Genomic DNA, 27,078 nt, shown 5'->3' with positions numbered 1-27,078 from the left:
TCCAATGGCATATACATTGGGCCTATGAAGTCCTACAGCTGCCTGATATGCTGTTCAATCTTTCCCAGTTTCTTTGCCCTGTGCATTTGCCCCAATGGCTTCGAGTTAAGAAATCACTTCTTTTGCTAGTTGTCTCCTAATCCCATTCAGTGTTTTGTCATCTCAGACATCATGAATTTTTATCTATTCATGTCTGATTTATGTTTTGTTTTTCTATCTGCATGTACAGGTGGGTACCTTTCAATCAGCCACCTCTCTCTCCGTCCCTCATTCCTTTCAGCAAGCCTTCACTGGCATCTCTTATGGGTCAGACTTGTTGCTGGGTGCTGAGGAAACTGAAGTGATGGAAGAGACTTGAGAGGCTTTGTCAGAAAAGTCATCTGAGAACAGTCAACGTGTAGGGCGAATGTTCCTAAGACAAAGGGTACTGACTGGAATCCACAATTTCGCTGACCCTATGGCGTCAAAGTCACGGCTCCTGCCGTGAGGAGAGGCTTGGTTACCACACTTTTTTTTTTTTTTTTTTTTGGTTACCACACTTCTGTCACTTGCCAGGCTTGAGGCTGCAACCTTTAATGGCTTGAAGGAAACAAGGAGCTGGATCCCTTTGTTTCCTTTGGCTCTTTTAGGATTCAGATGACGGGGGAGACAGTACTGATTTGGCTCCTTACGTTAGTTTACCAAGCCGCTGCCAGGTGGACTGGTTCTGCCAAGGCCTCACCTAGCCTCATTCCCTGACTGTGAAGAGACATCAGTGTTTGTTAATCCACTCTCATCCGGCGGGCCATTCCTGTCTGTGGAGCTTTATCAGAGCCACACAGACGTCGCAGTCCCGACTCCACCCTGATTGACAGCTCAGTCTCCAAACTGTCTAATGATATTCTCGCCAGCAGCGCACCTAGACCAGGTCCGTTTGCAGTCAGTTTGAGGGGTTGACAGTCTCGGTGGGAGAACCAGCGTTCCTGTGAGCAGGCGCACCAGCCCCGGGTCCTGTACCTTGCAGTGGTCAAAGCAACCGCTACTCTCACAGTGACGCGGCCTTCAGCCTGAGGCCAGAGTCTACCTTCTCTCCACCTCCGAGGACCCGCCCTTCTCCGGGCCTGCCCCTTGCTGGAGATTGACCAATAATAGGGAGTAATGCTGGACGGCAGTAGGGCGTTCAGACCAATGGGGTTGCGTATTGTTGGGCCGCAGCGCTGCAGGCCGCACCCAGCTTGGCGGCGGGGGCGAGTAGAGGGGTGAGGGTTGAGGGCGGGAGAGGACGAGGGCTGCTGCAGGCGGCGGGGTTGCGCGGCAGCCAGGGGGCGGAGCCCAGCGCGAGCCGCAGGCGAGGCGGCGGCCGCACTCGGACCCGGGAAGCTGTGCGCTTTTCCCGATTCTCCGCGGAGGTGAGGCCCGGGAGCGCGGCGAGGTCTCCGGGCCCGCAGCGGGCGTAGGACCGGGGCGGCGGTGCTGGGCGGGCAGGGCAGGGCTGGGCAGGGCTGGGCAGGGCGCGGGGCCTCTGGGGCGCTTCCACTGCACTGAGGAGGGCGCGGCGAGGTCGCTGCGGCGCGGGGTGCCCGGGGTCTAGGTGCTTGCCTCGGAGTGCGGGGGCGAGGACACTGCATCGTCGCTTCCCAGGATGGCCCGGACGGACGCCGGGTTCTCTGTGGAAGTGGCCGCTCGGTTCTGAGCTGGCCCGTGGGCCTCGGGGTTCTCCTGGGTCAGCATTGTGCTAGTGCTGGCCCCATGCGCTGGTCACTGCAGAGATTGTGGAAAGGTGCATCTGGGTTCCGTTTGTCGGCTCATTTAAACACTGACAACGTCTTCCCCAAGAGAAAAAGCCAGTTCTGTTCACGGATGGTAGTAATGAGGTGGTCGTGGAACTTCCTGGAGATGGGGTTTGCCTTTCCTCTCTGTTTTTTTCGTTCAGACCTCTCCCTAAAACACTTCGTTTTTGTAATTCAGTTCCTGGTTCAAGGTATTTGGTAGATGAGTCGCGTTTGTTTTATGAACACCCATCTTGAAATAAATATTTTGGCTCACCTGAAACTGCTGTTGTTTTGACCATGATTTTAGGCCTAACATTGTTAAACTCCAAAGACCAAGAACAGAGCTAAAAGCTGTATGCTGTATGCATTACGGCTCAGTAATTTCAGAGAGATTTTGTGTTTGTCACAAATGGGTTGAAATCTTAATCGAGATAGGAACTAGATGGCTAACGGAACCGGTGTGTCTCCTTTGCAAAACGCAAGCAAACAAGCTGGGAGTCATGAGTAGATTCAACAGGCTCCAGAGAGGAAAGGACATTTCAGGTCGGGAGTGAGATTTATGAGGGTGTTTATGATTCTAAGCATTGCAGTCTTTAATTAAAGCCAGTGATGTAGAAATCGCATTTTAATTCTAAAAATTTGAAGTACTTCTTTAATTCTGAGGATGGGTAAAGTTATGTATATGTTGTGTGTGGTCTCCTCTGCAAGACAATATCTTACTCTGTAGCCCAGAATGGTCTGGAACTGAAATTTTTTGGCCTCTGCCCCCTTAGGATTACCTTGAGTATTGACACCACACCCTGATAGTAAGGTTGTTTTTTGAGGAAGTATGAATGGTGTTGACATTTGAAACAGCTTTTCAGGGTTTAGATGTGGTTTGCAGAGGTGCAGGTGGTGTGGTTAGTTTACTAATGTGTGTAGGTTAGTGAGAGTCAGCAAACGAAGTGATTCTAATCATTCAGCCGACGGGCATAGCTTCCTTTCTAAGATCTGTTTTATACAAACTATTCAGATTTCCACTTAACTCTTGGTGTATCTGATACTGTTGTTGCTTTGACACACGTACACCCCGAAACCATTCATTTCATATAATCATATTGAATCAGGAAATTAAATACTGAAGTGCTTCAAAAGGTACGTACAGTGCTGGTTAGGTTTTTAACTTGACGTGGGCGAGAGAAATTCGAGAAGGAACCTCAATTGAGAAAACGACCCTACCAGATCGGCCAGGGGGCAAGCCTGCTTTTGATTGATGATTGATTTGGGAGCTCACTGTGTAGGCGGTGCCCTTGCTGGGCAGGTAGGTGGTTTGGGTGCTACAGGAGAGCAGGCTGAGCAAGCCATTAGAGCAGGCCAGTAAGCAGCACTCCTCCACGGCCTCTGCAGCAACCAGCTCTTTTCCTCAGAGTTCCTGCCTTGAGCTCCTGCCCTCACTTCCTCTGGATAATGGACCATAAGCTGTAAGATGAAATTAACCCTTTCCTCCCCAAGCTGAGTTTGTGTTTTATTACAGCAATGGAAACCCTAACTGAGACAAGTCCCAAGTATTTTTTACTGCACGAGGCTTAGTTTGTATTGATTTCTCTCTTTTTCCTTCTCTCTCCCATATTGAATAAACTCTTCCATATACACACATTCACATCTGAGAGAGTAGCATTAAACAAGTCACTATTTATGCATTCAGTTTCAACAGTTGCTAGCTAGATATCTATAGAATGCGTTAATTCTACCTTTAATATACATTATGTACTTCTAGACTTCTAGAAAGACTAGGAATTCCAAAACAGGAATTAAGTTTGTTCTGTATCTGCATATTAACATTGAACAAACTACATATGCAAAAGTGATTATTATCTGAAACTGCTTTAATCATTGTTAGAACTAAAACTAACTAAGGGCAAAAACCAAGCCAACAGGGCTGGAGTGGTACCTTAGTTAATAGCGTGCTTGCCTAGCATAAGACTCTGGGATCGATCTTTGACACCATATGGGCTGGGTGTGGTGGCATACGTTTGTAATCCAAGCACCTGGGAGGTGGGCACAAGAGGGTCAGGTCATCCTTTACTGTACATTGAGTTTGAGGTCAACCTGGCCTGTATGATATTCTTTTCTCAGTAAAAATGAAACAGACCAACAACCACAATAATAATTGAATCTTACATAAGATGTGGTTACCTAACAGATTAAATATTCCAATGCCTTTTTAGCTTGGTCAGAATCATGTTTCTTAAAATAGGAATGTAGCATGATTTTAAACTTTAACAGAACTGTTTAATAGTTAATGTTTGTTCTGACCTTCTGCAGTTAGGAATCATGTGGGAAGTAAAAAATGGGTTTAGTTCAGTTTGCTTGATCTTTTTTTTTTTTTTTCAGAACTATTGTTTAAACCAGTTGATATGAGTAGCCTGGAATGTATTGATAACATGTTCCCCTCAGGTCTAAAAAACCATTGTTACGAATACTTGGGACTTCGAAGGGCTGGGCATGTTCAGATCTGGCTTTATGGGAATCTGCTGCTTCGCAGGGGAAAACTACATTTGAATATAGGACTGGAGTCTGCAGGCCAGCCATCTTGTGTTTTTTAGAAGAGATACTGGGACTGTAGAGGCAGAGGTTAAGGAAAGCACTTCCTATTCGTGCAGAGGATCGTGCATCAGGTCCTCTCACCCACATGGTGGCTCAAATGCTTCTAACATATGTGATATACACACATGGAGGCAATCTAGGGGAAAAAAAACTAAGATGGGTTCCTGGGGCTGGAGAGATGGGGACTTAGCAATGAAGAACACTGGCGCTTTTGTTTGTTTGTTTGGTTTGTTTTTCAAGACAGAGTTTCTCCATGTAGCCCTGGCTATCTTGAAACTCTGTCTGTAGACCAGGCTGCCCCAAACTCTGCCCGCCTCTGCTTCCTGTGCCATCACTGCTGGACTAGAGCCTTTGCTCTTATAGAGGCCTGAGTTGGATTCCCGGCACCTTCATTGGGTGTCTTAGGGTTTGTAATAAATACCATGACCATGAGCAACTTGGAGAGGGAAGGGTTTATTTTGCTTACACTTTTACTTCAAAGTCTGTCAGAAGAGGTCAGGGCAGGAACTCAAGCAAGGCAGGAACCTAGAGGTAAGCACTGGTGCACCACTCTTCTACCAGGAAGACGAACTAGGCCTGGCCACAGGCCCTTCTGATGGGGCATTCTCTCAATTGTGCTTTCTTTTTCCCAAGTGATTCCAGCCTGTGTCCAGTTGACATAAAATTAGTCTGGACAATGGGTGAATCACATTAAATCATGTACCAGGAGTTACACTGTTTTTGGCCTCCTTAGGCACTTGTACATATCACTCACACACACACACACACACACACACACACACACACACACACACATATATCTTAGGCCAGGTGTGGTGGCACATGTGTTTCATCTTAGCACTTGGGAGACAGAGACAGGCAGATCTCTTGGAGCCAGCCTTGTCTACGCAGTAGGTTCAAGGCTAGCCAGTGCTACATAGTCAAACTATCTCAAAAACAAGTCATTAAAAAAAATTTATTCGGGCTGGAGAGATGGCTCAGCGGTTAAGAGCACCCGACTGCTCTTTCAGAGGTCCTGAGTTCAATTCCCAGCAACCACATGGTGGCTCACAACCATCTGTAAAGAGATCCGATGCCCTCTTCTGGTGTATCTGAAGACGGCTACAGTGTACTTATATATAATAAATAAATAAATCAAAAAAAAAATTTATTCTGGGGTTGGGGATTTGACTCAGTGGTAGAGCGCTTGCCTAGCAAGCGCAAGGCCTTGGGTTCGGTCCCCAGCTCCAAAAAAAAAAAAAAAATTTATTCTGAGGGGATTGGAGAGATGGCTCAGTGAGGGTCACTTGCTGGCACCTACACGTTAGCTCACTGGAGTTACAGCTGTTTGTAACTCCAGTTCTAGGGGATCCAACCCCCTCACACAGACATGTAGCAGGCAGATCTTTGGGGCCACCCTGTTCTTCAGAGGAAGTTCTAGGACTGCAGGGCTACACACAGAAACCCTGTCTCAACACCCGCTCCTTCCAAAAAAAACAAAAAACAAAAAACCCAAAACAAGGAATAAAACGTTACTGGGAGTGCTGTGTTTGTGTGTAGGCTTCGTCTCACTGTGTAGCCCTGGTTGGCCTGTAAATTAGAGATTGTCCTGCTCTGCCCACTGGGTGCTGGGTGCTCTGCTGGAGCACCATTTATAACATTAAATCCTGGAAATGAAGCCATCAGTATGGCAGTGATGGGTATACCTGTAAGGTGAGTGCCTTGACATTGTTAAATAGAAGGGGAAATAATGCTAAGCATAAACATTTTCCTAGATACAGTAAGAAAGAGACATGATATCGTTATCTTTAACTATTTCTCTCTCTCTCTCTCTCTCTTTCTGTGTGTGTGTGTGTGTGTGTGTGTGTGTGTGTGTGTGCGCGCGCGCACCTGTATTTGTGTGCATACTTTCAGAGATAGTGGTACTCTGTTATTGCCCCTGCCCCCCCCCCCTTTTTTCCCTGATTCAGGGTTCTCACTGCACCTAGAACTTGATTGGTTTTGGCTAGTTAGCTGGTTTTGGCTAGTTAGCTGGTTTTGGCTAGTTAGCTGGTTTTGGCTAGCCTAGCCGGCGGTGGGCCCTTGGTGCTTGCTGTCTTTGCTTCCACTGAGTGCTGTAGTTACAGGTCAGTACCACTGAGCCTGGCTTTCACATGACTTCTAGAGACTCAAACCTCACACATGCACTGCAGGTGACACTTACCTTATTTATTCAGTTCACATAGTGACACTGTGCTCATTTTGCAGATGAAGAAGCGCAGGCCGGCAGAGATGGGCCTAAGGTTATATAACCAGTGAGTTTTGGTTTTAATGAGAATGGCCTTTGTAGCTTTTATATTTGAACACTGGGTTCTCAGTTGGCGTTTGTCTGGGAAGGAGGAGGAGGTGTGGCCCTGTTGGAGGAGGTGTGTCACTGGGGGGCAGGCTTGAGGTTTCAAACGCCTCCCCCCATTCCCGCTGTGCTCTTCCCTTCTTCCTGCTGAAGATGTGAGTTCCCGGCAGTTTTTGCTGCCCTGCCTTTGCTCTACCATAATGGACTCTAACCCTCTAAAATCATAAGCACAGTTAGATGCTTTCTTGTATAAATTGCCTTAGCCTGCTGTTTTATCACCGCTATAGAAAAGTAACTAAAACATGGGTGAGCTGGGATCCCAACACAGGTGGTTCCTGCAGGACCTAAACATCAGACATGTGTCCAACACGTTTGAAAATCCCAATTGGTATGGTAAAGAACTTTTAAAAAAATTTTAATTTGGGCTGGAGGAATGGCTCAGCGATTAGAACACTGATTGTTCTTCCAGAGATCCTGGGTTCAATTCCCAGCAACCACACGGTGGCTTACAACCATCTGTAAAGGGATCTGATGCCCTCTTCTGGTGTGTCTGAAAAAGTATACTCATATACATAAATCTTTTTTAAAAAATTAAATTGACTCTTAAAAATATTTTATTTAATTTTTTAAAGATTTATTTATTTTATGTATATGAGTACAGTGTTGCTGTCTTTGGACACACCAGAAAAAGGAATTGGATCCCGTTACAGATGGCTGTGAGCCACCGTGTGGTTGCTGGGAATTGAACTCAGGACCTCTGGAAGAGCCATCTCTCCAGCCCCCTTATTTAATTTTTATACACTATATTTTGATCATATTCTTTCCCTTCCCCCCAACAGTAATGGAATTCTTTTCTGTACCCGTGATGACAGACTTTGGAAATATAAACAAGCCAGGGAGCATTAGAGTTCATGGAAATTTGTTCATTTACAGATAATGGCTTATCTCTAGTTGACTCGTCCATTGTTTTTAAAACCACACCTTTGACTGTTGCTCATTTAGGGGCTGAGTTGAAGTGAGACTCTTATGAAATCTCAGTGCTACATGTGTTGATTCAGACAGGATCAGTTTACCTTAAAATACAAAAAGCAGAAACAGTATGAGTATATAGTAGAATGTTCTTTCTTTCTTTCTTTCTTTCTTTCTTTTTTTTTTTTTTCTTTTTTCTGGAGCTGGGGACCGAACCCAGGACCTTGTGCTTGCTAGGCAAGCCCTCTACCACTGAGCTAAATCCCCAACCCCTAGAACGTTATTTCTAAGGGCTGGGCATACAGCTCAGTGGCAGTCACAGTGCTTACTTACCCAGTGTGTGAAGCCTTGGGTTCAGTCCCCGGCACTGCCTTCCCACAAACAACAATGACAGTTTCAGATAACCTAGGTTGGGCTCAAGTGTGCAATATAGCCAAGGGTGACTTTGAAATTCCGACCTTCCTGCCTTCACCTGGTTTTAAGAATGGTGTTGGTGCTGGGAATTGAACACAAGGGCTCTACCACTGAACTAAATCCTTTACCCACAAGTGAAATTTTTAGCATACTACTAGTACATGCTTTCTCATCAGTGGTAGAATAATGAAAACATTTACCAATTATAGGCTGTGCAGCATTTACACCAGATACTGCTAGATATTTTATACTTACCATTACTCTTCTCGCTGTTAATACTACTTTTTAGAGAAGAGATTTATTTTAGCTTATAGTTCTGGTTCAGGCTTGAGAAATCACATCTGGTAATGGTCTTTCTACTGGCAGAGCCCCAAGGCAGGGCAGGGCAGAGGCAGTTTGAAGTGGGAGACACCCTAGAAGTGTGTCTTGAGCAGAGCAGATGGTGTCTGTGTTGGGCTTCTCAGCAGGAAGCCAGGCACCTCTCCAGAGCAGCTAAGTTGCAAGGGAATCCTCCTTGACTGTGCTAAAGGACTGTCTTTTTACAAGAGTCTGGGGATGCAGTTGTGCTGAAGGAGAGAAGGCGGATGACTCACCAGTTCTGGTGTGCCTGATGATAACCGTCCTATCGGTATAGACCCAAGATAGAGTCAGGCAAAGAGAAGGAAGCCTTTGTTCACACCTGTCTGTCTGTTTTTGGAACACCATTTCAGTTTGGAGCCAGGCTGTCCTTGAATTCCTAGTCTTCCTTCTTCCTTGTGCTGGCGTTGTAGGCATGAGCCACCATGTCGAGCTACAATGCTATTTCCAATAGCCGAAGCAGTCAGGATGGACTGTGTTTACTGCAAATGAAGACACGAGGCACAAAACATGATAAGCTTTTCAGGGTTGGACTGTTGCAGACCTGAAGCAGTTAAGGGCACACTGCTGGGAGTGCAAGGTCATGTGCTTCATGGGACGCTGGAGGGGAGAGAAGAAACCGATTCACCTCTGTGGGAAGGAGGGAGCTTGGCATTTATATAACTGGTGTACATATTCATCAAAATAAGTCTGTGGCTTAAAGGGGAAGGTTTAAAATTGGAGGCAATAGGAAAAGGCAGATAAAATGTGTATCAGAAATAATGCCATAAAATTTTGGCAGAACATTTTATTTAATGTGTGCCTATGATGGCAATTTTCTTTTTTGTTTCTTTGCTTTGATGGTGTCTCACTGTGTGTTTCATATTAGCTTGGAACTCACTAGGTTACCCAGGCTAACCTCAGTCTGACCATTGTGCTTCAGCCTCCTAGTGATGGGATTAAACATGTGCGAAAGTTCTGCCTGGCAATATCTCTCTCAAAAACATGCTTAGTTGTGGAGGTGGGTGTACTCGTGGGGGTCGAAGGGCATCTTCGTGGAGCTGGTTCTGTCCTGTATTTACATGGGTTCGGGGGATCAAACTCAGATCACTTGGGTTTTGTGGCAAGTGCTTGAGTCATCTTGTTGGCCTTGTAACTTTCTTTTTAAAAGTAGAAGATATTCCTGCGAAAAAGATGTACAAAAGTTAGGTTTGGTGTAGCTGTAATCTCAGCTACTCTAGAAGCAGAGACAGGAGGATCAGAATTTAAAATATTCCTGGTCTATAGAGGGGAGATTTAAAGCTAGGATAGGCAAATTGGTAAGAACCTGTTTCAAAAAAAAAAAAAAAAAGTACAAAAAGGTTAAGGCAGCGTGAGTGGGTGCTGTCCCACATGTGTGACAAAGGAAAAGAATAGTTTGTCAATGTGAATGAGCAAAATGGTAAAGTATTTACTTAATGGAAAAGTGAAACTATAGGCGATACTTTGGGGTAGTGCCTGTATTAGTTGACCCTCCCCTCAAAAAACAACCAAAAAGCAAGCTAAACAAACAAAAACCAGTTTCTCCCTGTAGCCCTGGCTATCCTGGAACTTGCTCTGTAGACCAGGCTGGCCTGAAACTCAGTGCTGCACCCGCCTGTCAAAGGATTGCCAGGATTAAATACGTGCACCACCACACCCAGTTTGTCTTGTTTTCAGATGGTGTTTAAGGGAATTGTCCTATGTAGCTGTGACAGGCATGGAACACTCAGGCTGGCCTGGAACTCAGAGATCGACCTGCCCTGGCCTCATGCATGCTGAGGTTAAAGGCATGTGCACCACCCTGCTCCTTTTGACTTAAAAAATGTATTCTTTGACAATTTCATACAAGTACACAGTACATCTTGATCATATGCACCCCCAGTTTCTTCTCCCACTCCTTCCAGAAACCCCAGACTCCTCTTCCCACTCTGACCAGGCTCCTCCAATACCTCCTTCCCTTCGTTTCCTCTCAGGCTCTGGAAATAACCTATGGAGTCCTGCTGGCTGGAATGCTGACTGACCTGGTTGGCTTGGTCTCATGGAGGTTATCACAGCTGCAGTGAGTTTGTGGTGCTGTGGCCATGCCTCCTCCCAGTGACAGCATTTCCCAGCACTTCTCCTCAGCCCACCGGCTATTACATTTCTTTCTTCCTGTCTGCAGTGTTCCCTGAGCCTTGGTGTGGAGTGGAGTTGATAATGGATGTCCTGCTTAGGACCTTGGCACTTGGACCAGCAGTGAGTCTTTGTAGTAACTGCTGATCGCTGCAAAGAAAGGCTTCTCTGGCTGATGTAGAGAGCAACTTTAAGTTACAGGTGACTCTAAATCCAGTCAGGTCCATAAGGAAGATCACCTACCAAGCAGGAAAACTCGAGTTATACTCCTGCTTCCTTCCTTCTCAGCATGTGTGATCCAGAAAGAAAGTGGCTTTACACTTAACCCCAACCTGCTTTCTGTTTGGAACATCCTTCTGTCACAGATGTTTCCAGTATCAGAAGACTTGCTCTTCTTTTTCTTTTTTTTTTTTAAGATTTTATTTTATTTATGAGTACACTGTTGCTGTCTTCAGACACACCAGAAGAGGGCATCGAACCCCAATACAGATGGTCATGAGCCACCATGTGGTGGCTGGGAATTGAACTCGGGACCTCTGGAAGAGCAGTCAGTGCTCTTAACCGCTAAGCCATCCATCCAGCCCAAGACTTGCTCTTCTCAACGTGCTGCTCCTGCTTCATTTTTAGCCACTCTTGAGCTGCCGTGGAAGGCAAGGCCCAAGAGCGGGGATTTTCAAGAGTGGCCACACTTTGAAAGATTGTTATGTGCTCTGTTGGCCTATTGGAAAGTGCTTTCTTTCCATGTTTATTGACTCGTTAAACAATGTGGAGTTTTCGGGAATGAATTAGATGGAGCTCGTTTAGGGACCTCGGGTATCTTTCAATGGAAAGTCTAGAGCTTAGTTAATACATAGGGCAAGAAAGCGGCCCTCTCTGCCCGAAGGAAGGAGTTTAAGATAGCTGTTGTTATTGTTATGCTGGCCACTGAACAGAATTTATTGTTGATACAGTAACAGTTGCCAGTGTTACGTTGTCTTCAACAGTCTCTTGGAATGTAGTTTTATCATCCTCCCTTTCATTTGGGAAACTGAGGTGCAGATAGTGAGCTTGCCCAAGAGGTGTCTCATGTATCAGCCAAGAACTTTTGTCTTGTGTTTTGATGCAGGGTCTCACTGTGTGGTTCAGACCTCTTTGGAATTCTTTATGTAGTCCAGTTTGCCCTTAAACTTAAATTGCCCTGTGCCAGCTCCTTCATACTGGGGTTATAGGTGTGTGTCGCTGTCCTAAGATTTGAACCTTGGTGACACCTAACTTTACATTTCATTTATGCCTCATCCGTTCCAGCAGGTGGCGGACTTGATGACCGTTTGATCACACACTACTCACAGACCGTCAGATTGCAGGTGGAGAATAGTTGGGACCAACTGGCAAGAACCCTGCAGATGGTTGATAGAAGTCACAGAGAGAAGAGGGCAACAGTGTTGTGTAGCTTAGTAAATGTCCTGGTTCTTGTCCCTCATGTGTATCTGCCTGCTCTATGGCTGCAATGGCTTGTATGTGTGCATACGAGCATATGAATTCCAGTGTGTGTATGTGTGTGTGTGTATATGAGCATATGAATTCCAGCGTGTGTATGTGTGTGTGTGTATATGAGCATATGAATTCCAGTGTGTGTATGTGTGTGTGTGTGTGTGTGTGAGCATATGTATTCCAGCATGTGTATGTGTGTATGTATATGAGCATATGAATTCCAGTGTGCGTATGTGTGTGTGTATATGGGCATATGAATTCCAGTTTGCACACAGATGTGGAGGCCAGAGGTCGAAGACAAATGGTTTCCTTAGTTGCTTTCTGCCTTACTTTTTGAGACAGGTTCTCTCAACCTGGAGTTCACCAATTCAGACAACAAGTCCCAGGGATCTACCTTTCTGTACTCACAACTGTGGTTACAGATGTGCCCTGCTCCTGGCTTTTACATGGGTTCTGGGCACCCAAACTCGGGACCCAATGCTTGTATGACAAGCACTTTACTGACTGAGCGGTCTTAGCAGCCCTTGTAGTGCAGTTTTGTATGTGCTATTTTAACATCAAATTACTGCCTATGCCCTGTATAGAGCATTTAAGGATTTATTTTATTTTTGAGGTAGGATCTTAGTCTGTAACCTAAGCAGGCCTAGGACTGTTTGAATTTCCTACCTTAGCCTCCAGGTGCCGTCTCATTTGAGTTTAAGATCACTTATTATATAATATTTTCATCCTGTTCTATAATTATCAAACTATCCCTATATATAAAATCAAATATACTATTAATTGCTATATATATATATATCTGTATCCCCCACCACAAACACTCTCACTTTAGACTAGTGCTGTTCCCCTAATGTGTATAAAAGACTGCAGAATGATCCCCTTGTCAAATCTGTTTAGACTTCTTTATGCTAATGTGTGTAGTCAGACCCAGCTTTCTGGCTTAGCTGTGGCTTCTGCGGTTTTGTGAGTTCACTGTAGTGCCCTGTGTACTTAGTTGTGGTACCTCTTAGGTCTAGAAGTGTCCTTTTCTTCCTTCCCTCCCTCTGGGAGTTATACATGCTCTTGTCTCCAGATCTAGTCAGCTAGAGACAGATAAAGCTGCTTTTGTTGTACATATTGGCTTTGGGGATTGACGTAACTCTTTGAAACATAACACCCAGTTACAAAGATACACAAAGCCCAGTTTCATACACAGATTTGTCCACTTGCGGTCTGGAATTCCTGTTTAGATGGTAAACTGATATTTGGAACCTGTTTGTTAGTGTATGACTCTCTGCCCCCAGTGCCTTTGAATTATGTGTCAGTTTGTGATTGAAAGAATTGGAACAGTAACTTTCCCCAGTCAGACGCTCCTGGAACCCACACAGAGTATGATTGACATTGTCAGTCCAGAATGCTAGACCAGGAAGTGTACCTGCCCTTTATTTTATTTATTTATTTATTTTTAAAGATTTATTTATTGTGTATGCAGCGTTCCACCTGCATGTACACGTGCAGGCCAGAAGAGGGCACCAGATCTCATTACAGATGGTTGTGAGCCACATGTGGTTGCTGGGAATTGAACTCATGACCTCTGGAAGAGCAGACAGTGCTCTTAACCTCTGAGCCATCTCTCTAGCCCCCTGTACCTGCCCTTTAATGTGTACTTATTAAGGCCTTGCTATTGATCGTCCTGTGAGTAAGGCAGTGGGGTCAGACACACAAGTTTCTTGCCCTGTGGGGAATTAGAGTCTAGTGAGGGAAATAGTGCATTTTTGACTTGTTACTAATAGTTAACTCCCCCCCTTACCAGGGTAGGGGGGTACTAGAAATTGTATTTAGGGTTTTGCTTTACCACTGAGCTTTTAGCATCCCCAACCCTGCCTAAATATTTTTTTGGGGGAGACAATGTCTTGTGATGTTGCTGGAGCTGATCTTAAAGTCTTTACCCTTGTGTGTCATTCTTCCAACTGATGGGATTGCAATCCTAAACCATTACAACCCAGCTTAAAGCAGCTGGTGTAAAGATGCTGGCTGTGGACGGGCAAGATGGCCTGGTGTGTAAAGGTGCTTGCCTGTAAGACCCACCCGCTCAGTGCTTGGAACCCATGGTGGGAGGGAAGAACAGACTTCCAAAATGTTCTCTCCTCCACACTTATGTACACACATGAAAAAGTCAGGAAAATAGGGCACATATAGAGCTGGAGGCAGCCTGTGACCACTGTGACCACTGTTGACCCCAGTGACAGGAACCATTTGGGGTTCTACCCCAAAAGGAAGACCCACAGGTTGAGAACCACTATGTCTACATCCAGGAGATTTGGCCTCTGGCCTCTGTTGGTACCTGCGGTTCTGTGTATACATCCTTGCCCCACATGGGTTTGTTGTTGCTGCTGCTGCTGTTTTGAATCAGTGTTTCTCTGTGAGGCCCTGAGTGTCCTCTAACTCACTCTGTAGACCAGGCTGGCCTGCCTCTGCCTCCTGAGTGTTGGGATTAAAGGTGTACGCCACCACCGTCTGTCTGGAATTTATAAAAATATAAAGAAAATGGGTCAGGTGTAGTAAGCAAGTAAGTAAGACCTGTAATGCCAGTACTCAGGAGTCTGCGGCAGGGGGATCTGGAGTTTGATGCAGTCCTTGGCTGTGGAGTGAGATGATCTCGAACCACTCATAACAGGGTAGAAGGGGAAGCAGGCAGGGCACGGGGCACACACCTGTTATCCTTGTGAGTACTGGAGAGGCCAAGGTAGGATAGCAAGAGTTTGAAGTCTGTTTGAACAGATAGAGACCTTAATAAAAGACATTTTAAAAGCTGGCCTTGGTGGCCTAAATCTTTAATCTCAATGTTGGGAAGGGAGAGGCAAACAGATTTTTGTGAGTTCCAGGCCATCCTGGTCTGATTGGTTTCCATAGTGAGCTAGGACTCTATTTGAGACAGTCAGACCCTGTCTCAAGTAGAAAATATGTGTGATACAATTAAATGTGGGAGACCAGATTGTAGGAATGTAGAGTTCTGTTTGAGTAAGCTGTGAGTGGACACCCAGGTAGGTGGTGGTTGTTGTTATTATTATTATTATTATTATTATTATTATTATTGTTACATATGTGAGTTAGATGGTTAAAAGTTTAGAAGTCGATTGGCATACATAGGTCAGTGATTTTTTTTTTTTTATTATTTTTTTTTAGGTTCTGAAACTCACTTCCATGGGTTTGTAATACTTTAAAAGTGTTGGTCCCAGAGATTTGTATTTCTTGGGTTTGGGCTAATTTCTTTCTTTTCTTTTCATAAAAGCTCTTTGACTTTAAACACTCCCCATACCTCTCTCCATCCCCGCCCCCCCCCGTGTGTGTGTGTGTGTGTGTGTGTGTGTGTGTGTGTGTATGTGTGTGTGTGTATGTGCGTGCGTGATCAAGAGCTGTGGCCAGAGTTTCAGGCGTTTGTTGGCAGACAGCTTATTATAAGGGTACTGGGATCTGAGCATTGGTCAAGCATACCTAACCACTAAGCCATCTTCTAGCCTGTCTTAGGGGCTTAGTGCTTTGATGAAATACCGTGATCAAGCCAGTTGGGGAGGAAAGAGTTTATTTGGCTTACATTTCCATATCACTGGGCAGGAGTGTATGCAGAGGCCAGATAGAGGTGCTGCTTACTGGCTTGCTTCTCTTGGCTTTCTCATCCTGCTTCCTCATAGAACCCAGGACTACTGTCCTGGAGATGGTACCATCCACAATGCACTGGGCTTTTTCCATCCATTACTAATTAGGAAAACGCCCCACAGATTTGTCTGGAACCCAGTCTTATGGATGTTGCTTTTTCTTAATTGAGGTTCCCTCTCAGATAACTTTCACTTGGGTCAGGTTGACATAAGACTATCCAGCACACACAGCCCATCTCTCTGTTTTGTTTTTGTTTTTGCTATTTTATGTATGTGAGTACACTGTTGCTGTCTTTAGACACACCAGAAGAGAAGAGGGCATCATATCCCTTTACAGATGGTTGTTGGGAATTGAACTCAGAACTTCTGGAAGAGCAGCCAGTGCTCTTAACTGCTGATCTATGTCTCTAATTCCCTCTCTGATTCTTTAAAAATATGATATGTTAGTTTTTTAAAATAGTCTCACGCAGTACAGTCTTGGAATTACTATGTATCCTAATTTCAGGCTGGCTTTGAACTCAGTGATCCTTCTGCCTCAATCTTCAGAATACTAGGATAACGACAATGAATGCATCACCATGCCCGGCTTCTCTAGGTGAATCTGACAGATGGCCAGAATAGAGGACCAGAGAATTACAATTAGAGATGGGGCTGACAGTATAGTTAGGGAGAAAGGAGATGGCAAGACAAGCACAGAGTGACTGGAGAGGTAGGAGGAATGATGCTGTGAGGCTGAGTGGGGTCAGGTACTGCTAGGAGGTTGTGTGAGGTGATCTTGGAGGATGAAGGGGAGCAGTTAACAAGTGAGTGGGTAGAGGAGGAATTACAAGTGCGTCTCTGAGGTTCAGAGCTTTAGGAACTGCGACCTTTTGTGGTGCAGGAGATTAAGCCCTGAAGGAGAAGTGAATTCTAATCCAGTTGGGGAGCTGCCTCCTCCAGAATTGCCTCTGATCCCTGCTGTGGTAGCTCTCAGTGCTGTATTCCCAAGGTGGAGCCAGCAGTCAGAGTTTATAGTAGATGAGTAGGAGAAAACAAAAGGGCACTCTCCAGGGTAGAGAGCAGCTCTGAGCCCAAGGGTAGTGGCCCCAACCTCTGGTGTTGTTGTGAAAGTCTTTGCCCATCAGTTCTTTGGTCTAGCCTTTCTACCCCTGAGGTGGCCCAGAGTGGTCTCTTCCCTGGATGTAAGGTGTGTTCCAAGGTGGGACTGTTCATCAAATTGAGGTTTACCAGGGCAGAAGGCATCAGTGCTGTGCCTGCTCTTTAAAGAGGGGCGTATGGGAGACACTGCTTGGTTGTTTGTCCAGAGCTGTTTTCTTCCTCTTACCTGGTAAGTTTGCCTGCCTCATCCTATAGCTGCAAGTTCTCCAGCATTTGGGGCACCTTGGTGTTTTAACCCTAACAGTCCTACTCTCTGACATTTCTTTTCTATGGAGAATGAGACAAGATGCTTAACTCTTTCTTAGTTTATTTGCTCTTTTACCACAATGTGGAGGAAATGTATTAATCTCAAAAGTGATAAAGTATTTGACTAGTACATTCTCATGCTCTGGAACAAGTTAGTTCTCATGGGTCTATTGCTTGTCTGTCTGCCTAGAGGCTGTTCCGAACACAGGCCACCTGGCGGTGGCCCTAATCACCCACATCCGTGAGCCTTTCCTGAATGATCACGGTGTCCTGGGCCCTGCGCTGCCAGGCCTTACATGGAACATTCCATTTCTGAAGCTCTGTGAGTTACTCCCTGATCATCTACCTGCCTGCCTTCCTTTCTGAAAGATGCACTCCTGTTTTGGAGATGGAACCCTAGGCCTTGTGCATGGTAGCCATCCCGTTGTCCACTCCCCACCCCCCAGTCCTTCAGAAAGACTCAGTGAAGGCAGAAGTGTTTTGTCTTGTTCAGTCCTGTTGTCCAACACCTGCACAGCTGGGCGGAGCTTTCTTCGTAGTGGTGCCATACAGTTCCTCAGCAAAGGTTTGACAGCTGAGTGGATTTGTCTCTGTGAGAAAGCTGGCTTAGGTTTTGGCTCACCTTAAATCACATCTAAGAAGTGGCACAGGGTCTGTCTCTTTTCTGTGACCTGATTGTAGACTCTTCCAGAGTTGGCTCATGTCTGTTGCACTGGCACCATTTTGGTGAGGTTTTGTTTGTTTGTTTGCTTTGTTTTTTTTTGAGACAGGATTTCTCTTTCTGTGGGTAGCCCTGATTGTCCTGGAACTCTCTTTGTAGACCAGGCTGTCCTTGAACTCAGAGATTTGCCTGCTTCTGCCTCCTGAGTGCTGAGATTAAAGGCCTGTACCACCACCTACTGACCCTATTGCTTATTTTAGACTGGGTCTCACTGTGAAACCCTAGCTTTCTGGCCTGCAAGTCACTATGTAGATCACACTGATCTCAAACTTGGGCACTCTGTTTCCCAAGTGGTGGGGTTACACCTATGTCCTACCATGTCAGTTCAGGTTTTTTACTTTTAAAGTGAAGAGATTTAATTAGTGTCTTCTGTAACAGAGAACTTACTCTTTTTTATTTCCCATGCTGAGGATCAAACCTAGGACATTTTGCATGCTAGGTAAACACTCTGATACTGAGCTACACCCCTGGGTTACATTTACAGTGAACAAACATTTACTGGCTGATGGTTCAGGAAGAAGGTGTTGACATCTGCTGAGGCTGTCTTTCATCATCCCTGTTGAAAGACTACTGAAGGGTGGGCATAGAGAAAAGGGAACCAAATTTGTTTTTTATGCCTGAACCCACTCCCACTATTCACAAGTGAGGAGTCCTTACAGCCTTAGAACCTACCTTGGCTGCATCTCCCAGCCTGCTGAAGAGCCTCTCCAGTAGATAATTTTGGGAGGATGCCCGCCCGGCACAGCAGTCTCCTGAGGTCTTTGTAGCTCTGAGTCATAGGCACTTCAGCCTCCTGGCCTGCTGCTTGCTGATGAGTTTAATCTTTTCCGTGGTTGACTTAGCACCTCCCACGACTAGACAATGCAGCTCACTGGGCGTAGGGGTGCATGGACGCAGCCCCTCTGTCCTGATCAGGAAGGTGGGCGTGCTTACTGTGACCTCAAGGCCAGCTGGATTAATGCCCTGCCTTGTATCCCTTCACACCAGTATCTTCACTACTTTCTTATGGCTGTGACAAAACACCATTACTAAGACAACTTATAAAAGAAACATTTAATTTGGGAGTTCGTGATTCCGGAGGTTAGAATTCATGGCCTTGCATGGCAGTAGTCGTTCAGGCATGCCCTTCCCCCAGCAAAGGCATGATCTTCCTTTAACAAAGTGCATCTCCTAGTCTTTCCCAGACAGTTCCGACAACCTAGACCAGGTATTCAAGTAAGAACCTGTGGAGGTCACTCTCATTCAGACGGCCATAATCCTGTGTGTCATCCTCATACGGAGCGGTCCTGTAGGCTGGGACACCACTGCCTTTGGCAAGATGAAAGTAACCTCTGCCAAGTGGGACCAACAGAGATTCAGAAAATACTCAAGTTCTAGGTGGGCTGTTTGTGGCACACAACTTTCAAAGTGGATGCAGGGGGATTTCTTGTGTGTTCACGGCCAGTTCATCTCTACATAGCAAGACCAAGGACAGCCAGGGCTACAGTGTGAGGCTGTCTCAAAACAAACAATAGCAAAAAACAAAACAAACCCAAATAGTTTTAATGCAGCAGTGTGGATTTAGAGAGAGAACTCATTGATAGTTACGCAGATGCAATGGAGTCACTTTGAACAGGCACCAGGAAGGGCCATGTTTTGTTCAGTATAGTCTTAGCTGAATTTGAAAATTCGCCTAAAGTAGTATATTTACTTTAGGACAAGACACAGTTTCTTGTTTGTTTATTTTGTCTTTTGTTTTCTTTTCTTTTTTGTGTTGTTTTGCTTTTTTGAGGCAGGGTTTCACTATATAGCCATGGCTATCCTGGAACTTGCTCTGTAGACCAGGCTGTCCTTAGACTTGACAGTATCCTGCTTCTGCCTCCTGTCACTGGGTTTAAAGGTGTACACCACTGTCCACAGTCTTACAAGCTGTATTTTATAATCTGTGAAATCAGGTTAAGGCCACCCGGCTGAAACACCTTAGTCAGAGAACATATTTTTAATATCGTATAGATTGTCAAAGTCTGAGACAAGTGGGGATGGCAGGATGGCTCAGCAGGAAAAGGGCTTGCAGTGCATGCATGGTGACTTTGGTTGGATCCCGTGTGTGTGTGTGTGTGTGTGTGTGTGTGTGTGTGTGTGTGTGTGTGTACTTCACATAAAGGTAGAAGAGAGAACTGACTCTTTAATGTCTGCAGCTCTCCCCATATTCTGCTGCTGCCAACATAGCACAGTGGCTCTGTTTGTTGTACACCCACTTGTCTAAGTGGTATTTTATTTTTAGATTATTTTTATAAGTTAATTTTAAGATATATATATATATATATAATACATATATAACTGTCCCCTTATCTGCTCAGCTCCTTATACCTCTGCCATTTTCAAGTTCTTGTGGGTTTTCTCATTTATTTATGCAAATATAGATGAGTTTTTACTTACCCCTCACATACACCGTGTATAACATGAATACAGACCATGTTCTGTATCTTTTTAACAGTGCATCCTTATTTTGTGAAGACACCTGTACATTTATAGTTACTTGGTAGCATAAAGACTTAAGCCTCTAGTAGCCTATGTGGTGGCTTTCAAAGAGCATACTTTTGACAGTTTTTCTTAAGCTTCTGTTTGCATTTTTTTTTTTTTTTGGTTCTTTTTTTCGGAGCTGGGGACCGAACCCAGGCAATTTTTAAATGCTTCCTGCTTAGATCAGAAGAGGACCCTGGCTCTGCCCTCAGGCTTCAGAGCCAACACAGCAGCCACACGCAGCCTCCGTGTGCAGAATAGCAATGCATCCTCTCAACATTCAGTTTCGTGCTGCTCTCTGTCTTTCAAGTCCTAGCTTTTACTTCAGAGCTTTCCTTTGTCTTTACTTCACAACTAATTACTTCACGGCTAGGGACATTCAGACCATTGATTGGGGGTGGTGGTGGTGGTGTTCCTTGCCTATAATCTTGCCAGACTTCCCCTCAGAAAAATAATTAAAAGGGCAGACCAAATTACTACTTGGCCACCTTCCCTCATGTATGCCCTTCAGAAAGAGTTCGGGTCTGGGGTGCAGCCCCGAAGCAGAGTATTGGGTTACCACCCTTGAAGACCTGTGGTGTGTGAGTCCCAGCACCGAAAGGGAAGGGGAAAAGGCAGGGCAAATTTCATTTCAGGAAACAGTAAATTTTGAAAAATTTTTATAATTTCAACAAAAGTAAAACTATTGCAGTGGTTGAAAAAGCCTGGTAGTTGAAAAGTGTGAGACGGTGGGCTTTTATCAGTTTGGAGAGAGTGGCAGACAGAGCTCTTCGTTTGAGGCCAGCCTGATTTACACAGTGAGTTCCAGGCCAGCCGGAGCTTGATGATGAAAACCTGTCTTAAAAAAAAAAACCCAGGTGGCGGTGGCACAGGTCTTTAACCCCAGCACTAGCAGTCGGGTGGATCTCTGTGAGTTGAAGACCAGCCTGGTCTACAGAGTGAGTTCCGGGACAGCCAGGACTACACAGAGAAACCGTCTCACCCCTACCCCTAATGACCATAGTTAAACAGTAAATCTAGGGAAGAAGCAAAAACAGGAGAGGCAGTTGGCATTGTTGCAGTGTAAAGTTGAATTGGGCTTTTACTTTTCTCTCTAATATTTAAAAAAAATTATGTGTATGTGTGCGTGCCTGAGTTTAGTGCTGGTGCCAGGGGCGTGTGATTCCCTGGGTCTGGAGTTAGCAGTACTTGTGCTCCTCCCACACGTGTGCTGGGAAGTAAGAACATGCTGTGCTCCTTCCTGCAGGCCTCCTCTCCAGCCCCGTCACCCCCTGTTTCTCTCTCCTTTTCTGAGGCATGGGGAATGCGTTGAATAGTGTCTGGCCTGGAGTTCACCCTCATCTTGCTTCTACTTCTGAGTGCTGAGGTCACAGGAGTATGTCACCGTGCATGGTGTTCACCATCATGGTGTTTGGCCCAGAATCTGAGACCTGGTCCAGTGGCCAGTGAGGAAGCTCGTTAGACACTGTGTCCAAACTTACTTCTCCCAGATGCTCCTAGATGTACTGCTGTCTTCTTCATAGAGTCATCTGTTTCTTTCTTTCCTTACCTCCCCTCCCTCCCTCCGTCCTTCCTTCCCTCCCTCACTCCCTCCCACCACCTCCTCCACCACCACCATCACCAACATCACCACCACCATCATCTAAATATGTAGTTCAGGTTGGCCTTGAACTCTTGATCCTTTTGTCTCAGTCACTGGAGTATGTAGAATTTCTTTTCTTTTTTATTTTATTTAATCTTTTTTACACTTCATATTTTACCCCCCTCCTGGTCCACCCTCTGACTGTTCCACACCCCCTTCCCCACCCCACTCCCAGTGAGTGGAATTCTTTAAAAACTTTTGTTTTGGAATGTTTGATTGACATATGCTCATGGCCATGTGAAGATAGTGAATATCAACATTTTCTTTTTTAAACGAAGACAGATCCTTTATGTACTTCTGGCTGTCCTGGAACTACGGTGTGTAGACCAGGCTGGCCTTGAACTCAGAGATCTGTCTGCCTCTGCCTCCTGAGTGCTGGGATTAAGAAATGCGACCCTGCTCCCACCTGAATTAATTAATTAACTATATATTTTGGTCTTTTGAGACAGGGTTTCTCTGTGTATCTTTGGCTGTCCTGGAACTTGCTCTGTTGACCAGGCTGGCCTCAAACTCAGATCTGGCTGCCTCTGCCTCCAAGAGCTAGGATTGAAAGGCATGCGCCACCTCCTCCTGGCTTTTTTTTTTTTTTAAAGTAAATTTGGTAAAAATTAGTGATGTGAAATAATTTTGTACCTTTTTAGCCCTCACTGAATGGCTGTCTTATGGCAGACAGAAGCAGTGGCGCATGCCTTTAATTTCAGCATCCAAGAGGCAGAGTCAGGTAGACCTGAGTTCAAGACCAGCCTCATCTACAGAGCAGGTTCCAGGCCAGGCAAGGCAGCGCACGCGCGCGCGCACACACACACACACACACACACACACACACACACACAGACACAGACACACACCACACAACCCTCTTTGGGAAAAACAAAAAAGGGAAAAAGGATATTTGTTTTCTCAGGGCTGTCATGTACCAAGAAATGGAGAGATGATGCTGACCCAGACGGCAAGCCCTGCACTGTGTGGTTGGAGTTCCGGGATTTGACTCTGACCTCTGGGCTTCATTCAGTACAGTAGATAAGCATGGCGTTTGGAATTGGTGGTCTTGAGTCAGGGTCTGAGTTCAGCCATTTGTTCTTGAGCCCTCTGACAAAAGTTAGTGTGTGGCAGGCAGGAAAAGAGGATTCAGCAGGACATGGATTAGATTCCCCACATCCACATGGTGACTCAGTCTTCTGGGACTCCAGCTCCAGGGGATCCGGTCCCTCTTCTGGCCTCCAAAGGCACTGGGCACATACGTGCTGCACAGATATACATGCAGACAAACATGCATACACATAAAAAACCTCAGGGTGTTTGTCTATCTGTAAAAAGAGACACCTTACAGGGATGCTGGATTTAACTGTGGTACTGCGGCAATGCAGGGTTCATAACATGCAGTTGCCCGGTGCTGGACCTGTAGAATTTGAGCACAGGTCACTCTTTGGGAATCCCTTGTGTTTCTCCTTTTATTCTTTGCTGGGCTTAAGGAAAATTGGGTTTGGAGTTGGGGTGGTGGTGGGAGTTTAAGGGTGAGGACTATGCCTTTGTCTTACTCCTACCCTATGTGCAGGCTTTTAGTTTTATTCTGACCTGTGACCTGTGACCTGTGACCTGTGACCTGAGTAAGAGTCTGTGTCAGCTACCAGAGGGCAGGCTGGTGAGGGGTGAAGAGTGCTGGCTTCCACACCTCGTCTGATTGTCACTTTTTTTTCTTAACTACATTTTCAATTGTAAGCGAGTAGCTGGAGTCTCAGTAACACACTGCAGAATTGGTTGATGCTATAGTTAAAGCAACAGAGCAATATAATTATATAAAAAAATGTAGAAAATTTAAGCCGGGAATCCATTAATTCATTTATCATAAGGGAGCAAGAGGGGCCTACACAGGTAATCAGTTCCTGGAATGTATTGCTTTTATTTATTTATTTATTTATTTATTTATTTATTTATTTATTTATTTTTTTGGTTCTTTTTTTCGGAGCTGGGGACCGAACCCAGGGCCTTGCGCTTCCTAGGTAAGCGCTCTACCACTGAGCTAAATCCCCAGCCCCTGCTTTTATTTTTAATTTGTATTTTTGGAGTCATTTTTCTCACTTCAGCTTTCTTGAAATAGGATGGATGTTTAGTGTTTAAATCAAGAGTTACTAAGAAAATAAACTAAGGGGTTGGTGAGATGACTTGGTGTGTAAAAGTTCTTGCTGCAAACCTGATGACTTTAGCTTGATCACTCACATGTGGAGAGAACTGGGTTAAGTGGACGCTGACGTCCACTCATGCTGTATCCATGACATGGCAGCTGAAAGAACATGGGTGGCTTGTCCTGCAGCCCCAGCACCCGGGTGACGGTGGCAGAGGGTTGCTGCTTGCTCCTATTGCTAGGATTACAGCATGAGCCACCATGGTGGGAAATAGTGCAGTTTTAAACAAACACATTGATGCATGTAGAACTCTGGCAGGAATACATTTTTTTCTCTGTCTCTTGTTTTTTCTCTCTTTTTCTCCCCTCCCCCCGCTCTGTGTGTGTGTGTGTGTGTGTGTGTGTGTGTGTGTGTGTGTATGTGTGTGTGTGTGTGTGCGCGCGCGCGATTAGACAACTTGTGGAAATCAGTGTGCTTCTTTTGCCATGTGGATATTGGGGATCAAACTCAGGCTGTCAGGCCTAGTGGCAAACATTTACCTGCTGAGCCATCTTGCTAGCCAGCAGTATTTTCTTTTCTTTTCTTTTTTTTTTTTTCTGAAGCTGGGGACCGAACCCAGGGCCTTGCTCTTGCTAGGCAAGTGCTCTACCACTGAGCTAAATCCCCAACCCAGTATTTTCTTCTCTTATTGATATTGACCAAAATTCCATATGCTTACTTATAGGCGTTACTTGGACTTTAACCTGCTGGCCCCCAGAGATGATTTGATTTGATTTGTTTTTCTGTGTGCATGTAGATGCACTGTATACAAGTCCGGTGCCCTTGGAAATCAGAAGAGGTCACTGGATCCCCTGCAGCTGAACTTAACGGGTGGTTTCCGTTCTGGGAACTGAACGGGGGTCCTCTGCAAGAGCAGCAAGTACTCTTAAGAACTGAGCCATCTCTCCAGCTCAAGACCTTTTTCTAAAAATATTTTTATGTATGAGTGTGTACCACATATGGTCAGTGCTTTTGGAGGCCAGAATGAGAGTGAGATCCCCTGTACCTGGAGTTACAGATGGTTGTGAGTTGCCACATGTGGACTAGGATCCAAACCGAGGTCCTTAGAAGAGCAGCCGGTACTCTAAACATCTTTCTAGCCCCGTACCTACCCCCATCTTTCCAGCCCACAGCAAGCACTCTTCAGGACTCTGCTGAGCCATCTCTCTAGCACCAAGACTTTAAAACAATTGTTAAGTCTGAGAATTTATCAGATCTATTTTGATTTTATATACCCCCATTGTGCTTCCTCTTAACTCCTATATCCATCCCTGTGTGCGACAACTGTCTTTCTGTTTGCTTTAGTTTTCAACAACCTATTGAATCTAGGTCCTGCTCACAAATTCCTGGGGGTGGGCCATCCACTGGATCCCTTCAGGTTGTCCTCTGAATTCCTCATGCTCCTGCCCTTCTCCCAATAGATAAATATTTTTTAAAGTTTTATTTTTTGATTTAAAACAAAGATAGTGCCTCAAGGACATCAGAGGCTGACCTCTGGCCTCCATCTGCTTTGCCCACACATGTGCCGCTCCCCATGTGCACACATGCAAGATTAAAAACGAGATAAACCAACTCTGCTGTTTACCCTGTTTACTGCAGTAGCTGGCGGTGGGCCCTGGGAGGATGGGGCGGGTGAATGAGGCAGACTAAAGTCTCAGGCAGTAGCCAGTAGACCTTTATTTAGAGTATCAGACAATTTATCCTCTGAGGGTAAAAGGAATCGTGTCAATAAAGTCTGCAATCACAAGGGCAAGTTACATGAGACAAAGATGTTTTTCCGTAGAAGCATAGAAACCCCTAACCATAGCCAGTCGTAATGCATAATCTGAAGTAACCGTCTGCTGGTACACCTGGGAGGTGCATGAGAGTGCATTCTAAGAACAGTTCCTTGTTTTTGAAGACAGTTCAACAGTTCCTTTGTTTTTTTTTGAGATTTCTCAATACTCATAAATCTCATGTGACTCCATTCTGTTCTAACTACCCTAACTTTTGTTGTTGTTGCTTTCTACACAGGGGTGGCCATTGTGGTTGCTAGACATTGTAGAATAGGCCCAGCTATCTTAATGTCTTACGGTTCTTTTCCCTTGAGGAGAGCAGAGTGCTCTGGTCCAGTGCCGACGAAGCCTTTGAGGCCCCGGGATTTTTTTGTTTTGTTTTTTTTTTTTTTTTTTTTTTTTTGGTTCTTTTTTTCGGAGCTGGGGACCGAACCCAGGGCCTTGCGCTTCCTAGGCAAGTGCTCTACCACTGAGCTAAATCCCCAACACCGATTTTTTTGTTTTTTAAGCCGTGAAAGCCTCTAACAGGAGGATGAGAGATTCTCGTAAAAAGAGCAACAGAACATAAATGTTCTTTTGCAGACCTTTATTTATTGTTTGACTTTAAAATTACACCTACTTTTGCTGGGTGTTGGCGTTGGGGCGTACCCTTAATCCCAGCACTGGGGAGGCAGAGGCAGAGGCAGAAGCAGAGGCTGCAGGATTGCTGTGAGTTTGAGGTCAGCCTGAATTATAGAGTGAGACCTGTTTTGTTTAAAAACAAAAAGGTAGGGTCCACAAAATGTCTCAGCAGGTAAAAACCATTGCTGTGAATATCAAAGATCTGAAATATTGGTGATTGGGAGCCTTTGAGAGAAAGAGAAAACTGTCTTCTAGAAGTTTCTTCTTCCATGTATGTTCATGTGTGGCCATGCATGTGCATGTGTGCACACTCCCTCATTGATGGTCAGTATGAAGGTCAGTGCCAGACTGTAAGTCTGTGGCAGTTAAAGGCCAATCCTCCCATCCATGCCCTCCCATCTTTCTCTCTTAAAACTCGTGGTGGTATGAATGTGAGAAGGTCAGAAGAGGAGCTGCACAATGTGGGTGCTGGGAACAAATCTTGGGCACCTGGGAAGAGGCACAAGTCCTCTCTACCTGCTGAGCTGTGTCAAGCCTCAGCTCCCTGTCTCCTGAAGGGCGTTGCTGCCTTGCCGTGTTCTGTGGGTTTGCCATTGCTGCAGTTGTCATTTTGTGGTGTATAGTACAGTTCAGAGGGTTTAAGAGC

General features: G+C 45.3%; 1 protein-coding gene across 25 annotated transcripts in view; it reads left to right on the top strand.

Annotated features, from left to right (window-relative positions):
* The first annotated feature begins 1,228 nt into the window (after nucleotides 1-1,228).
* Add1 (adducin 1) overlaps nucleotides 1,229-27,078 on the top strand; it is a 58,505-nt gene continuing 32,655 nt past the window's right edge. For all 25 annotated transcript variants that reach the window (NM_016990.3, XM_087582260.1, XM_087582258.1 and 22 more), the window contains 1 exon segment: nucleotides 1,229-1,388. The gene's annotated coding sequence lies outside the window, so the exon portion shown is untranslated.

Source organism: Rattus norvegicus, chromosome 14 (genome assembly GCF_021556685.1).
Source record: "Rattus norvegicus strain SHRSP/BbbUtx chromosome 14, alternate assembly SHRSP_T2T, whole genome shotgun sequence".
NCBI classification, from domain to species: domain Eukaryota; kingdom Metazoa; phylum Chordata; class Mammalia; order Rodentia; family Muridae; genus Rattus; species Rattus norvegicus.
Note: the sequence above shows the minus strand (reverse complement) of the source record. Positions and strands in the feature narration are given on the sequence as shown.